The sequence below is a fragment of the Lutra lutra genome, chromosome 8, assembly GCF_902655055.1.
Source record: "Lutra lutra chromosome 8, mLutLut1.2, whole genome shotgun sequence".
NCBI classification, from domain to species: Eukaryota; Metazoa; Chordata; class Mammalia; order Carnivora; family Mustelidae; genus Lutra; species Lutra lutra.
Genome location: NC_062285.1, coordinates 28,667,291 through 28,682,129, shown reverse-complemented (window position 1 = coordinate 28,682,129; position 14,839 = coordinate 28,667,291).

The window sequence follows — 14,839 nt, the reverse complement described above, 5'->3', positions numbered from 1 at the left end:
CTGAGCACCTTTTCCTGATATATTGGCACACAGTCCTTAGCTCAGATGGCAGAGTTAAGGATTTCATTTCTTGTTTAAGGATTTCAGGCAGCAAACTGGCAGAGGAAGATATATGAGGAAGATCTCTTTAGGCAGATGGCAACCCAAGTTTGGCCTCACTATATCCAAACCCCGGGCACACAACACAGGCAAGATTTGGAAGCACAAGATAGAAATCGGCTGATTCTTAGAAAAGAAATTTGTATGTGAAAAGTCAGTTCATCTGTGAAATTTGGCTCAGTTCCATGGTTTGGACCACAGGACATGACCTGTAGGAATAGAAGACGAGTGGAGACAATTCTAAGGTCCTCCTCAACAGATGGGAGGTAGCTAACTCATTGCGGATCACAGACACCTCCAACAAACTCTACCCGATTTCCCTCCCCGGCAGGTTCTGGTTTGGCCTAAGGAAAGCCTGAGCCCCAGTTGACACAGTTATTGTGACTGTGGCCTAGAAAGGAAGTGGGCTGCTGGGATGAGAGGTTTCCCTAGTGATATCCATCCAGCTGGCCACAGTTGGGGCTCTTCTGGGGCCCACACATACAGGATATCAGGATGTGCCAAGATCAGCAAAGATAAGAGTTTGCACAAGATTCCTCCATCCTGAGGAGCAAGGAGGCAGGATTCGGTGACAATCCTGAGCAGCCTGGGCTTCTAACATCTATGGCCCATGGAAGCAAACTACAGTCTGGGAGTAGCCTGGTTAAAGAGAAGAAAAGAGACAAGTCGAGGCCGTAACTGAAAAACTTGAGATTTTCAGTGGCCCTGGAAGGACAGACCATCCCAGAGATAAGTTCCCTGTGGTTCTGAGGCAGGAGGGTTGCTCGGCCAGGGTTCCCCCGTGAACTATGAGTCACACCTTTTTATCTGCTGAGCCCCACACAGGCCCAGGCAGCACCTTTATTCTCTTCTCATTGGTCTTGATGTCAAGCTTAGGGACATAATGAAATTAGAAAGAGCAACTCTGAAGGGAAAGAAGCTCTGGATCTGGCATTCCTGATCTGCCCACAGTGGCGAGGTGCTGGAGAGGGGGCGAGCCCCATCTGATCTCCCTGGGAGGCTCCCTCTAGCAGACAGTGAAGATCAAACCTCGGAACCTCAGCTAGGTGGCTGGCCACTTGGCATCTCTAGCTGTCCTCTACTTAGCTCCGAGAAACACATGATCTTCCTGCCTTTGGAAGGAGAAATATCTATTGGAGCTGGAAAAACCTGGAAAATGTTCTGCCTAGTTGGGGCACTGGGGTAGCTTGTGATGTTTATTCTTACAGATGGCAGGAAGATGATGGCCTCCTCCTGTGGGCGGCGCTTGCTGACACTCCACCAACTCTGTTGTCAGGGGACCCACCTCTGACTTGTTCCAGAAGCTGAATGGCTGCTCTTCACGTTCCTGTTCTCATCCTCCACCTCAGGGGAGGGGGGAGGGGTGGGCCTGGACCATTGGTTGTAGATCAGACTCTCCTGTGCCTGCATTCAAACAAACAAACAAACAAACAAACCCGTTGCCCCCAGTTAGGGTTTTGCTATACAAAAACAAGGACTAAGAAAGTTGGAGGCGTTGAAGATGATACTTGAACTTTCACAACAGATGTTTTTGCACTTATTTTCCCCCAGGAGGATAGTCAATGCAAATTGTTCATTTGAGCAATTTCCATCCCTTTTGGACGGCCCCAGTTCCTCTTGCTGTGAAATGTGTCTGCTCCTCAACTAAATTGCAGGGGATGGTTTCGAAAGGGGAAAACTTAGTTTGCATACTTCAAATTAGAGGTCTGCCTTAAAGTGTGCCCGAATCAGAGACTCACACCGTGTCAGTCACAACTGACTCGGGCCCTTAGGGAAGGAGATGCTTGAGGCTTAGCAGTTCTGACACCCCAAAGAGGTGGAAGGAAGTCTACTGGCACTTATAAAAAATGTATAGATCATTATAACATGTTTTGAAATTTTAAGTGGAGCGTCTCTCTTATGCAAGTGTACTGAGTATCAACCCTTCAAAGCCCCCATCGCCATGCAGGCCAGGCTCAGGCCAGCAAAGGGTATCAAGAAAGAGGGAGGAATCCTAATTAGGTTTTCCTTCCTCAGCATTGAACTACCTTTCTGTAGCTAAGCTGCTGGTACTCACTTCCTCAGCAAATTCCATTTCTGTGGAACTCCAAGGCAAGCAGAAAACTCTGGAAACGGAAACCATGAAACCTACAGAGTTCCCAGAGGAAACTGGACCACCCAGAACCTTCCTAAACCCAGTGATCACTGACCAAATTCCGAGGCAGGAAAATGGTCTTTGGTGAATGAGCATTTCTGAGGTCTTGGAACGTTTTCCTTTGACTGCGAACGTTGGGGCTCAAGTTTCTGGTTTTGCATCTGGATCAGAAAAAACAAAATCAAAAACAAAAACAAAAAACAAACACGGGGTATAATTTTCTCAGCCGGAGAACAGAGCAAAAGGACAATGACTGTCCCAAGTGCTTCAGGGCCACGTTCCTGCTCCTCGTCCAGCTGCTTTGTGGTTCTCTGGTGATTCTCTCTCTTTCCTGCCACCACACCCAGACAGCTGCGTCACAAATGTCCTCCCCACCCCACCCCCAGCCCCATGCTGGCCCTCCAGCAGCTCAAACACACAGACTTTTGGTGACAGGGATTTTCAATTCAGCTGTAACATTTCACTGTTTTTCTCAAGTGGATAAAAAGTCTTGACTTCCTTTGTTTCTAATTGAAAACATATGGGCAGAGGATGACTGCTCCCTCATGTTACCTCTGCATCAGAGAGGGTGGCCTCATGGCATCCCAGTTTGCCTGTGACCAGGTTGCTGGGCAGTTCTGAACAGGCCACCTGATCTCTCCGCAACCTGAGAGGAATACACATCTTGTTGATTGGTGCCCTGTGCTTTTTCACTGTTGGGTGATATCGAGTGGTAATAAAAATGCTTAAGAAGCAGCACTGTGGGTTGTCAAAATGCCCATCCATCACCATAAGCAAATTTATGCCATAACACTTCGGGTCCTTAGAAGTAAATTGAATAACTGCAAAAAGTGTCTTTGAAATAAAAGGGAGAAGGATCAAGTAATAGCCTGATCCAAACGGCCAGTTAACTACCCTCTGGGAGTGGAGGTTTTTTCCCTACTTGGGAGACTTTAACTCTGTGAGTGCAGCAGCGCTAGGAAAGCAGAGACTAGGAACATGTTTCTATGCTACCAAAAGGCAAGCTACTAGTTATGTTAGGTACTTTGTGCCTTTTGCAAAAAAAAAAAAAAAAAAAAAAAAAAGAAAGAAAAAATAATATATACATGCTTTGAAACAAGTCATAGTTCCTGCGTAGCTAATGCCAGGCTAATCTTTCCAAATGAATCACTGTTCAATTAATGTAAGCTGTTTTCAGATCTACTGGGGACAAATGATAATTATTGAAGGAGAAGGAGCTAGCATTTATTGAGCACTTACTCTATGCCAGATACTATGCCAAGTGCTTGGATATTAGCTAATTAAATCCACACAAATGCACAGACTAGGAACTCACTTCCTCCATTTCAGAGAAGACAAAATTGAGTTGCAAAGACATTAGGCAACAACTGCCCAAAGTCACATTGCTTGGAGGAGACAGAGCTAGAACTTGAACCTGGGCAGTGTGGCTTCTGGCTAGAGTCTTAACCACATGCTACGCTGCCTCCAGGCTTCCTATGCTAGTCTGAGGAAGGAGCCCTGCCAAGTTAGCATTCTGACCCCAGGGCCATTCATTGACCTGGAATCCAGTAGTCACTCAGGAAAGCTACTGCCCTCTCCCATCCTTTCCTGTTGATCCTGTCTTCCAGACATAAAGGGGGATATATTTTCAAGAAAGAATCTTCAGACGGTCAGAAAAGAGTAAGAGCAACCTCTAAGAACAAAGAAAGAGGTTTTTTTTTTCTAAATTGCATGAGGATTTAAATAGGTAGAGACTTTGTCAGTTACACCTCAATAAAGCTAGGGAAAAAAAAAAACCAAAATGCATTGCTTAAGGTAAATTAAAAAAAAATAAAAATAAAAAGTAAAAGGGTGGAGCCTTTCAATATTTCTAAATGTGTGAGTCCCAAAATGTCGACGATAGCTGCATTAGATATTTTGGTAACGATCTTTGTCAGAGTCTAAAAAAACTAGTCATCCCCCTCAGTGTGACTCACCAGAAATGTGCTCAAAGCTTCTCGTGTTTAATACACATGGAAAATAGCACAGCCACCTGCTAATGGAAGCCCCCTGAAGTGGTTCCCTGGGGATCCACAGGTGACTACGTTATTATATCTTCCTGGGAGTGGCTTTTTTCTTTTTTCTTCTGGAAGGAGGTCAGAAGCAAAGAGGAAGTTTCCATCCTAGAACTTCCTGACTTGGGATTGAAAGCTATTCCAATTCTGACCCATTGAGCCCGAGTCCCCTGAAAACTGTCCCCAAGCTTCAGCAGACAAGCTCAACTGCCTGCAGACAGAGATGTTGGCAGGAAAGGTCAGAAAAGGGACTGGCGCTCTAGTCACTGCATCCTGGCTCAGCCGGCTTCTTTGCAAATCACCCCTGATAAGCTGTTGCTCTGAGCTTCATCTGTCATTCATGACCATAAACCTGAGGCACATTTGGTTTGATCAGGATAAATATTGTGTTTTCCATGGTTTTGCTGATGGTCATCTATAATCAGCAGAGCCTGAAAACCATGAGCTGGCCACCCCCACGAGAACGAGCCCAAATCCCAAATCCCAGTTTCCACTGAAGGAGACTCCAGCAGAGTTTTTCGGTGGCTTTGTGTTTCTGGGCTTTTTGGGTTTTGTTTTGTTTTGTGTTTTGTTTTATTTTGTTTTGTTTTTTTTTTAAACCGGTTTGCGCCGTTCACAGAGTCCTAAGGAGGACTTCTGCTGTGAGCCCTGGCTTTCTGGGCGGCGCAGCCCCTCCACCACATCCTGCCTCCCCACGTCCTCCTCCCCTTTCCCAGCTCCAGAAGCCAAGATGGGAAGTCTCTCACGACCCTGTGGCTTGGCCGGGAGGAAGCCTGAACTTGATACAGCTGGCTTTCCTGGGGCCTGGTGAGAGCATTTATCCCCAGTCTGTGCTTCTTTGCTCACCTATTTTTAGACGGGGGCATCGGACCTTCCTGACGGCTCCCACACAGGTCTCTTTCCGGGCGGGGCGGGGCGGGGCCGTGCCCCGGACGACCCCCGCCCCATGCCGGCGGGACTGCCGCACACCTGAACAGGGATCTGGGCAGCAGTTAAATGTGGTTTGCTTTAACGTCAAAAGGAAGAGAAATAAACACCCTAAACCGACTCCCTGCCTTTCTCCCAAGAACAAAGATCTGAGTTTTCTCTTCTGCTTCAGCAGACAGCCATGGACGCGGGGGCCAAAGACTCGGGACCTGGAAACGCACTCGCAATGAAGGGGCAGGCATAATGGCTGGCCTGTCACCTTTGGGACCAACTCAGGGCCCTCAGGCCACACCTCAGCAGAGAGCTCCCTTCCAGCCACCCTCTTGCCACCTGCTCCATGCCACGCAGGCTCCCCCTCACCAGACCACACCAGTCCCAGGACTCTGGCACTGGCCACCCGTTGCCTCGATGGAACTGTCCTTGATGGTCTGCCCTGTGTCCTTCGAGACCCAGGTCAAGAGCCACCAAAGCCTCTATCACCTCAGAACAAGCGAGGCTTGGCTGTCACCCTCATGTGACAGAGAATGTCGAGGGACAGAGACATTGTGTGTTTGTTGACCCTGGGAGTGTGCCAGACGGTGTGTGTGTGAGAGAGGCAGGCGTGGGGGACACGTGGGGATGCATGGCAGATGGGACAGGAGGTGTCCTCGGGGGCCGGCTTGTGAAGCATCACAGGTGGTCCCATAGGGCAGATGTTCAGTAGAAGCCGAATGAACACACGAACCCATGACATGGAACTAAAAGTTGAAGTCAAGACACAGTGAAGAGCCAAAACTGGAAAAAAATAAAATGAGTTGATTCACGTTCTTGGTTTTATTTGGGCTTATAAAGCTCATTAGTTTAAGTGAGACTCCAGGAACTGACTCTATTTAACAGTTCAAAAGACTCAGGGCACCTAGGGCCGGGGGAGCTGGGCCACAGGCTACACGTGCCAGAGGAAAACATAATCATGAGATGTGGAATATGCCGTCTGACTCGTCACCAGTGTTAGCCCCCCGACCCCAGGCAGAAGAGCATATCCATATCATATCAGACTTGACAATAGAAATTAAAACAAACAAAGCAGAATTCACAAGCTGGCAATGGCCTTCGCATGATACAAGCTATCACCAGTCACTCAAACGTGGTATTTGTGATGTCTGTTGATGTCTCCGGATTGCCTGAGCTTACTCCTGCTTTGTCCCAGACAGGCCAGAGCAGGAGGAGTCTGGCTTGGGAGCCCTGCTGGAAGGGGCGGGAGTCGGGTGGGGAGATAGGCAGCCTGGGAGGCGATCCAAAAGGGGGCGGGAGCAAGCTGGAGAGGCAGTGGCAGGTGGGCTGTGTCCTTTCTGAGGTCAGGCTTCTAACTGCCCTGGCACACCACTCCCACACCTGTGGGCTCTTGATAAAAAAACATGTCCCCTCCCACCCCACCCCTGTTAGTGCTGTCTCTGTCCCAAAACCCGCTTTTTCTCAGGGGTGTCACACTGACTTCTTCCTCCCTATCTAGCTTCTTTGGGTGGCTGAGCCCTCCTGCCCAACACTCAGATTCCACACTTTCCTCACTGCTTCTTTTCTGACTCCTCCATCAATTCCATACACCTTGCCCCATGGGAAAGCCATGTGCTCTGTCTAGGTGCCCAGAAGTTGCCGTCTGTGGCCTGGGAATCCTGGGTCTCCACTTGACTGACAAGGGAAATCAGACAGGCATGAGATGTGCCGTAAAACCAACACCAGAAGGCATGATTTTAGAGCCAAGGGTAGAGGCCCAGTGACCAGGTAGGTTCAGCATAGAGGTTCGGTGTTGGCATGGGGGCCAAAGTAGGCCTGACCCTATGACTGGGACCAGCCCCACAGGAAGGGACAGGTTCGTGTAGCCATGTGCATGAGTGTTACCCCTGGCCCTGGTCAGGCACTGTCTGCCTTCAGATGACTCTTTGGTCTGGGTGAGGAAGAAGTCGTGGTTATGCAGCCCCACAAAAAGGATCTGAGTTCTACAGAATTCTGGGAAGACCACTAGAGCAATGGTTCCTAACCCAAAGGTGTAATCAGAATTACCCTAGAAGTTTTGCCAAATCCACACGTCAGGGCCTCACTCTAGACCTGGCAAATCAGAATCTCACATGGGTTTGAGGTAGGGTGGGCAGACACCTATGATTTTAGACTCAGATACAACTTGCCTCTCCTTCCGCCAAGGTGGGTACCATTTTAGTTGTGCCATGTTGGGGCGGGAGACCATGTCTGCTTACTTTGTACTTAGCACAGTTGCTCCCCCATGATAGACCTAAAATAGTATGTGTTGAATGTTTAAATGAATGAATATGTGAATGAATGAACAAGCACTTCTGGTGACTGAAAGAATTGTTGATTTTGTCAACAAAAACAGGGAAAGAACCAAGGTTCCCATAATAGATTTTAACTACAGTTGTAAGTAAGCCTTCCAGTTACCCATTCATAAGCACAGCTAAATATGACGACACTAATGTGTATTTTATCGACTAGGGTGGCTCGGGAATATATGGTATTACTGAGCAAAACAGGGATTTGTATTAACATCATAGAGGAGAGTGTAAAATGAAAGAAGGCACTCTACCTAACTCACAATTAATTATATAATCTGAGGCTTAATTCTGGCTTTGGAAACAATGGGAACCGTAATTACATGTCTAAAGCCCAAAATGGAATCCCACAAGTGTTTGACAAGCAGAACATAAGGATGATGGAGTGGTTTACCCATGAGCTTGACCACAGGGCAACCCTGGTGAGTCACGATTTCAGGCTGTGGTAGGATTTCTCATTATCCTCCATTCTTCTATGGTGAGTATATTGAGCCCCGGACCACTTGATGGATGGGACTCTGTTTGTGAATTCAGGCTGGCCTGCTGTCTTGGCGGATCTGACCCCTTATACAGAATAGCCATGCAAATAAGCATGGGCCTCCGGCCAGAAAAAATTAATTCAGGCCTGAAAGCAATCAAGTAAAAGGTGTCAAAGGGCAAACAAAGAGGGAAATGTGACTGGGAACACCTGGCCTCCTAGTTTTCAGGTTTCCCTAGCTCACCACCTTGTGATTTTTTTTTCCTCCTTTGTCACTAGAAAACTCACAAATGGAATAGCTAGTGAAAGTCTTTTCCAAATACTTACAGGATGAGAAAAGAAGTTCATGTTGAAAGTTGAAATGAGGGATTCAGAGAGCACCCCCTGCCCCCCCCAACACACAACCCTAGTCAGGTCGGAAGGGGCCTCTGGGCCAATCCTTAGTGTTGCTCTCAGAGCTCTGTTGTGTCTGGATAGTTCTTGCTGCACTGGGTGGTTCTAGTCATCTGTTTTATGCTGTTCATCTGTCCCCCCCTCATTGGACTGGAAGTTCCTTCCTCGAGGCTAAGAATCATGTCAGTCTTCCCCACCTGACTCCCAGTGTGTGGCACAGACATTGGACAAATACTCATTAATCGAATGGATGGATGCCGCGTGGGGATCCTGCCCCAGTCTTCTTGTGACAAGAGAAGGCCGTGGGGCTGCCAGGGCTCCCTGACCCACGGTTCACAGCACACTTGTCCTTCACAGAGCTTCCCGCTGGCCCTGCAGCTCTCATGCTCCCTCCTGCTCTGCCCCAGGATGCTTGAACACTCCCCAGCACACAAGGTGAAACATCACCCTGAGACATGGAGACAAAATGTGAGAGACACAGGCCAACCTGAGAAGTTGAGGCAGGGGCCGAGGCAGAGAGGCGATGTTGAAGAGAGAGCTGGGAAGGGAGTCCCAGACCTGGAGTACGGAGGGGCTGGAGGTGAGGCAGTGGGCAGAAGGCCAAGGTTATGGAGAAGGAGACTGAACACTGAGGTGCCCTGTTTCACAGAAGGGACCCCTGACCTGCCTTCCATAGGGGCACAGCTGACAGTAACAGCAGTAGTAATAACTAATAGTCACTGAACTCTTAGTACGTGCACGGTGCAAAGTAGCCTCCTCAGGGGAGGAATTGACCTATACAAGGGTCTGGTAAGTGTCAGAGGTTAGAGGTCAGAGAGCTTTGATGGCCAGGGTGGTACTGTCACCAGAGAGCTAAGAATGCTCCTGGTCTCCATCCGTCTTTCCTCCTCCCAGGAGGCTGGTGTGTAACGACACACGAGGGGTGTGTGTGTAATAGCACACAAGGAATAATGGCAGAATGGCAATCAAAATACCACTTTATTGTTATCTCCCAATTGTCCCCAACAGAGATCTCACTGGTTAAGCTGGGTCAGACCCATGGTTTAGACTTAAGGCCAAAGAGACCATTGAACCTCCTCATCAAAACAAAATTAATCACAGGCTAGCAAATTAAGAATGTCCGTAGAGCACACCTTGACCTTGCTGACGAAGCCAGTGTCCTGGATAAGGTTGATCGGAAGAGACGGCGTCAGTGCGCATCTTCAGATGATCGTGGCCTGGGTCTCGCCGTGCTGTGCTCTTCTGTGGAGAAGTCTGTCACACAAGGAAGTCTGTCACACAAGGAAGGGGCAAGGCCAGGATGCAGGTGGACAGGCAGAAGCATGAAGGCACATGAGGGAAAGCACCCCTCCCCTATATTAATAATAATGATGATGATAAATATTTAGATGAGATCATTTTCAGAGTGCATTTAAGTGTATTGGTCAATCTTTTTTTTTTTCTTAAAGATTTTATTTATTTATTTGAGAGAGTGAGAGCATGAGCAGGAGGGAGGGGGAGAGGAAGAAGTAGACACCCCACCGAGCAGGGAGCCCGATGTGGGGCTCGATCCCAGAGCCCTGGGATGGTGATCTGAGCTGAAGGCAGACACTTAACGGACTGAGCCACCCAGGTGCCCATATTGGTCAGTCTTTATAACTATCATCTTAGGTAGCCTATTATTAGCCTTGGAATAAGCATACTATTTAAGAGATTTCTCAAAGACCACAAACCTAGAAAGTGGCAGAGATAGGGCTCAATATCAAGAGGGTGAAGCCCACCAGCTTTCTGCCTGCCATGCGGGTAATTAAGTTACGCTGGCTGGGGACATGAGTCGGATGTAAAGGGAGGGCCTGACCTGACACTGTGCCAAGGATCCCAGCCAAGCCTTCTCCTTCCTATCACTGGCTCTTCTAAGCGTGTTAGCTCCCTACTCTCTCTTCCTTGCTGGCTCCCAGCAGAGGAAATTCTCTAACAGGCTATACCTTTCCAATGTATAATTATACATAATTTAAAATTTTTCCAACAATGGGTTAAATCCCAAACATAGAGCTTAGTCACTAGCCTAGGATTTATGGCAAAAGACACCATCTAAATATATTGGTGGGCGCCTGGGTGGCTCAGTGGGTTAAGCCGCTGCCTTCGGCTCGGGTCATGATCTCAGGGTCCTGGGATCGAGTCCTGCATCGGGCTCTCTGCTCGGCGGAGAGCCTGCTTCCCTCTCTCTCTCTCTCTCTCTGCCTGCCTCTGTGCCTACTTGTGATCTCTCTCTGTCAAATCAATAAATAAAATCTTTTAAAAAATAAATAAATAAATAAATAAATAAATATATTGGTAACTTACTGTAAATAAAATAGCATGGTCTAGGAGCGGAAACGAAACAGATCTAAGAATATGGTTATTTATCCCAACACAAAGAAGTCATTTCAAATTATTGAGAGAAAACACGGATTTTGTAATAAATGATGATTAAGTGACTAGTTAAAAAGCAGTTCAGTTGGGGGCGCCTGGGTGGCTCAGTGGGTTAAAGCCTCTGCCTTTGGCTCAGGTCATGGTCCCAGGGTCCTGAGATCAAGCCCCACATCGGGCTCTCTGCTCAGCAGGGAGCCTGCTTCCTCCTCTCTCTCTCTCTGCCTGCCTCTCTGCCTACTCATGATCTCTATCTGTCAAATAAATAAATAAAAATCTAAAAAAAAAAAGCAGTTCATTTGGATCTTCACCTTACTTCTTGCCATCAGCATATAGATGCATCAAATATTTAAGTATAGAAAAAGCCACACGTGTACAGTATAAAAACATGGATGAATTTCTTACAGTCTTGGAATGGGGAAAGGTTTTTTTCACCCCAAAATGATATTGATTCAGCATACAATTTTATTATTGTTATTTTTTTATTTAAATTCAATTGGCCGACATACAGTACATTATTGGTTTCAGATGTACTGTTCAATAGTTTATCAGTTGTGTACAACTTTAAATTTAAATAGCATTTAAAGAGAAATAATGAACTGGGAAAAAGTAATTGCAAGCTGTATCACAGACCAAAAGTTATTATCTTTACTATACAGGAACTCCTATAAATCAATCAAGGGAAGCAGGCCCATAAAAATGGGAAAGGATACATACAAGCTTTTCACAAAAGAAGAAATACCAAACATATGAAAATATACTAAACCCTTACTAATGAGTAGAGTCACACAAGTAAAACAAAAATTAAAGTGTGTGTGTGTGTGTGTGTGTGTGCGCGCGCGCGCGTGCACGTGTGTTTACTCACTAAATACAAAGAATAAGAAGACTGAGAACACAGTGTTGGTGCTGTGCCGGGCAATGACTATTCTCAGACACTGGTGATTGGAAAGTAAATTGGTGTCACTTCCGGAGAGAAGTTTAGTCCATATACATCCCAGTTTAAAATATATACACTAACTCTTCGCCCAAGATCGCCAATTCAAAGAATTTATTCTTATTATGTTAAAACATACGCACTCTAAAATTTGATTTTAACCATTTCTAAATGTCCAATTCAGTGGCAATAAGTTTATGCACACTATTGCACAACCATCACCACAATCCATCTACAGCACTTTTTTTTTTATCTTTCCTAAACTGAAACTCTGTCCCCATTAAACACTAATTCCCCATTCCCCCAGTGCACCTCCCCACCCCCGCCACAGCCCTTAGCAGCTAGGTTCTATTTTCTGTCTGTCAGAATTTGACCACTCCAAGAATTCGTTTGAAGGAAAGAATTGTACAAGAAAAATATGTGTGTGTGTTTGGACGAAAGAGATATTCATTCCAAAAAAAAAAAGAAAAATAGTTCTGAGGACCTACTTCGGGCTAGGTGATGAACCAAGTTCCTTGTCTTATGTACAAGTTGTGACCCAGAGAAGGAAGGTCCAGCACAAACAAGCGTGTAAGTAATGAAACATTAGATTTTTATGCTTTTGTGAAGAAAATAAATAGATGAATGTGATAATGATTGTGGAGGGTCCTTCGGGTAGGGCAGCAAGGAAAAGGTGTCTCAGGCACTATTTACCATGAAAAACAAATTAGAAAACTCTAACGGGCTAAGAGACATCCCCACTAAGGCTCAGAGCCCACCTGGCCGGATGTCAGGACACGTCAGTTCACTGCAGGCTCTAAGAACCTTCCTCAGAACTACCTCTGATCATTCGGTGTGCCTTCTGGAGACTCTTCTCCTGGAGAGAAAGAGTTTCCAAGATTGGGGGGGGGGGGTAGAACTAACCCAGCAGGGTACATGCCAATGCTGCTTTATTCCGAGAAGGAATGTGTAGATGACAGTTTCAAGTGTTTGATGTCCAGCCCCTCCTAAAACGGTAAAATAGCAGCCGGCGGATCAAGAGGCTGATCTAAATCTTCTCTCTGTGGTTTTACTTTTGTTCTGGCAGCCTGAGCGACGCTGGAAAAAAATTACAGTGTGTGCGCGGGAAACATACTCTTCCCTCTGTCTTGACTAACTGACACACTGGGGAGCACGAGGGAGCGAGGGGCAATGGTGTCATGGTGTCCGTTCTGCTGTAGCCAAAGTACACGGAACAATTCAGCTTCGAGGGCCTGGCCTGCCCTTGGCCCAAGGCAGGAAACTCTAGGGGAATGTAACACTTTGCTGCTAAGTAATACCATTGGAATAAAAGCATGTTTGGGATGACTTTTGGCTTTAACTTGGAATTTCTGTTTCACTGGCTTCCAGAAAGAACTTTTTTCCTCACCTTGAGTTCTTAACTTATATTTCAGAAGTTTTTGTAGCTGTATAAATGTGATCTATACAAACTGGCCTTGAATTAAAGCCCTATGTCCTCAGAGTATGCTGAGGAAAAGATTCAGGATCTCCGTTTTAACAACAGACCCTAGGACGGCAGCTTTGTATACAAGCCACAGGCTAGAGACCTCGCTCGATGACTTATTAGCTGTGTGTTCTTGGGTGGATTATTGGATCTCTGATCCTGTAAAAAAGGAGGTCACCCTAGGACTTACTCAGAGGGCTTTTGCAAGGATAAGGTGCAAGAACTTGAAAGGCCCAGTGCTAGCGCACGATAAGGCCGTTTCCTTTCCTGGGCTTCATAACCAAGTCTGGCATTATTGACAGAATAGAAAAAGACGAAAATGGAAACCCAAAATTTATTTTTGTCCGAGTAACTTGGACAGGGTCTGACTGATTTTCCCCTTTTGGCTTTGAGCCGTACTCCTCCCGTGTCGCCTCCTAAGCTGAATTTCAGCATGAATTGAAGCATTATCTTCAGCTTCAAAGGGACTTAAACTAACCAGAGCATCTCTAGATAACTTGAGACAGTGCAGGAGACTCAGACCCACGAGAGGGGGACAGTGAAGGGGGGCACTGCTCGAGGATCTGGAGATGTTTTACCTGCGAGAAGACTCTGAGGGGACTGAGCATTGTCTCCACGTTCTTCAAGGATAACATCATATGGAAGAGAGATTAGATTTATTCTGTGTGGCTCTGTTAGTGGAGACAGATTTCAGTCTTAAATACGGGAAAACTTTATTTAAAAAAACAAGATTGTCAAGGACGGATGCTATCTTCTCTGGTAGAGAGTTCTAACGGGATTCTATCACAGCATAACTGATCACTCTCTGGGAATGGTGCAGGGAGTTCTGTATCAGAAAAGAGCTGGTTGAAGTGCCCTCTAGGGTTCTAGCACAGGTCAGGAAGGCTGTAATTCAGATAGCAACATAAGCGCAACATTTTGGGGCAGGAACGTCCAGAACAGCCATGGCGAGGTGTAAGGCACATACAGGAGCACACAGACTGTGCTTATGTGTGAACTGTAACCTTCTAAAACAAAGGAAGGTCATGCACAGTGGGAAAAAAGGGCTTTTTAACTGTTGGAAATGGAAATGTTCATACTTTAGACTAGCCTATCGTATTTTATAGGTTCATGCGGACACCGGATGCCAAATGAAATGAACCAAGATCGTAGGCATTAAGTTACACTTTAATTTTATCTTTTTTCCCCTGTGATTTTGACACAAGTGATTAAAAATGAACCTGGACCTTTGGCCTACTCGTCTGTTTCCCCCTCCCCCCCCATTCACCTGTGAACCTCTGCTGATTGTTTAATAAAGCCTTGGTCAACTGCTTTTAGCAGCTGAACATTAAAGCCACTGAGAGCATAAACAGGAAGCTGGTGTTTAGGTGGGAGTTCCTAGGAATTTTATACTACTGACCACAGAGGCCAAGAGAGAAAGGAAATAGGAAAAACAGTGTAAATACCTGGGTGACTAATGACTTTGCACCGCTTAGCTGGCTTTTCTGAGCATTTAATGCGGAGTCTCTTCTAGGGGAAAACACCCTGAAAAAATTTCAGGACCCTGCGCGGCATCGAAGGGGCAGACCCATGGGTGTTTACTGCTGGCGGTTCCTTGATCGGTTTTGTTCACCGACTACCGGACAGAAAGATTTTCTGCGGATTCCTCCAAGGGATCGGCTCCATTTGCATGC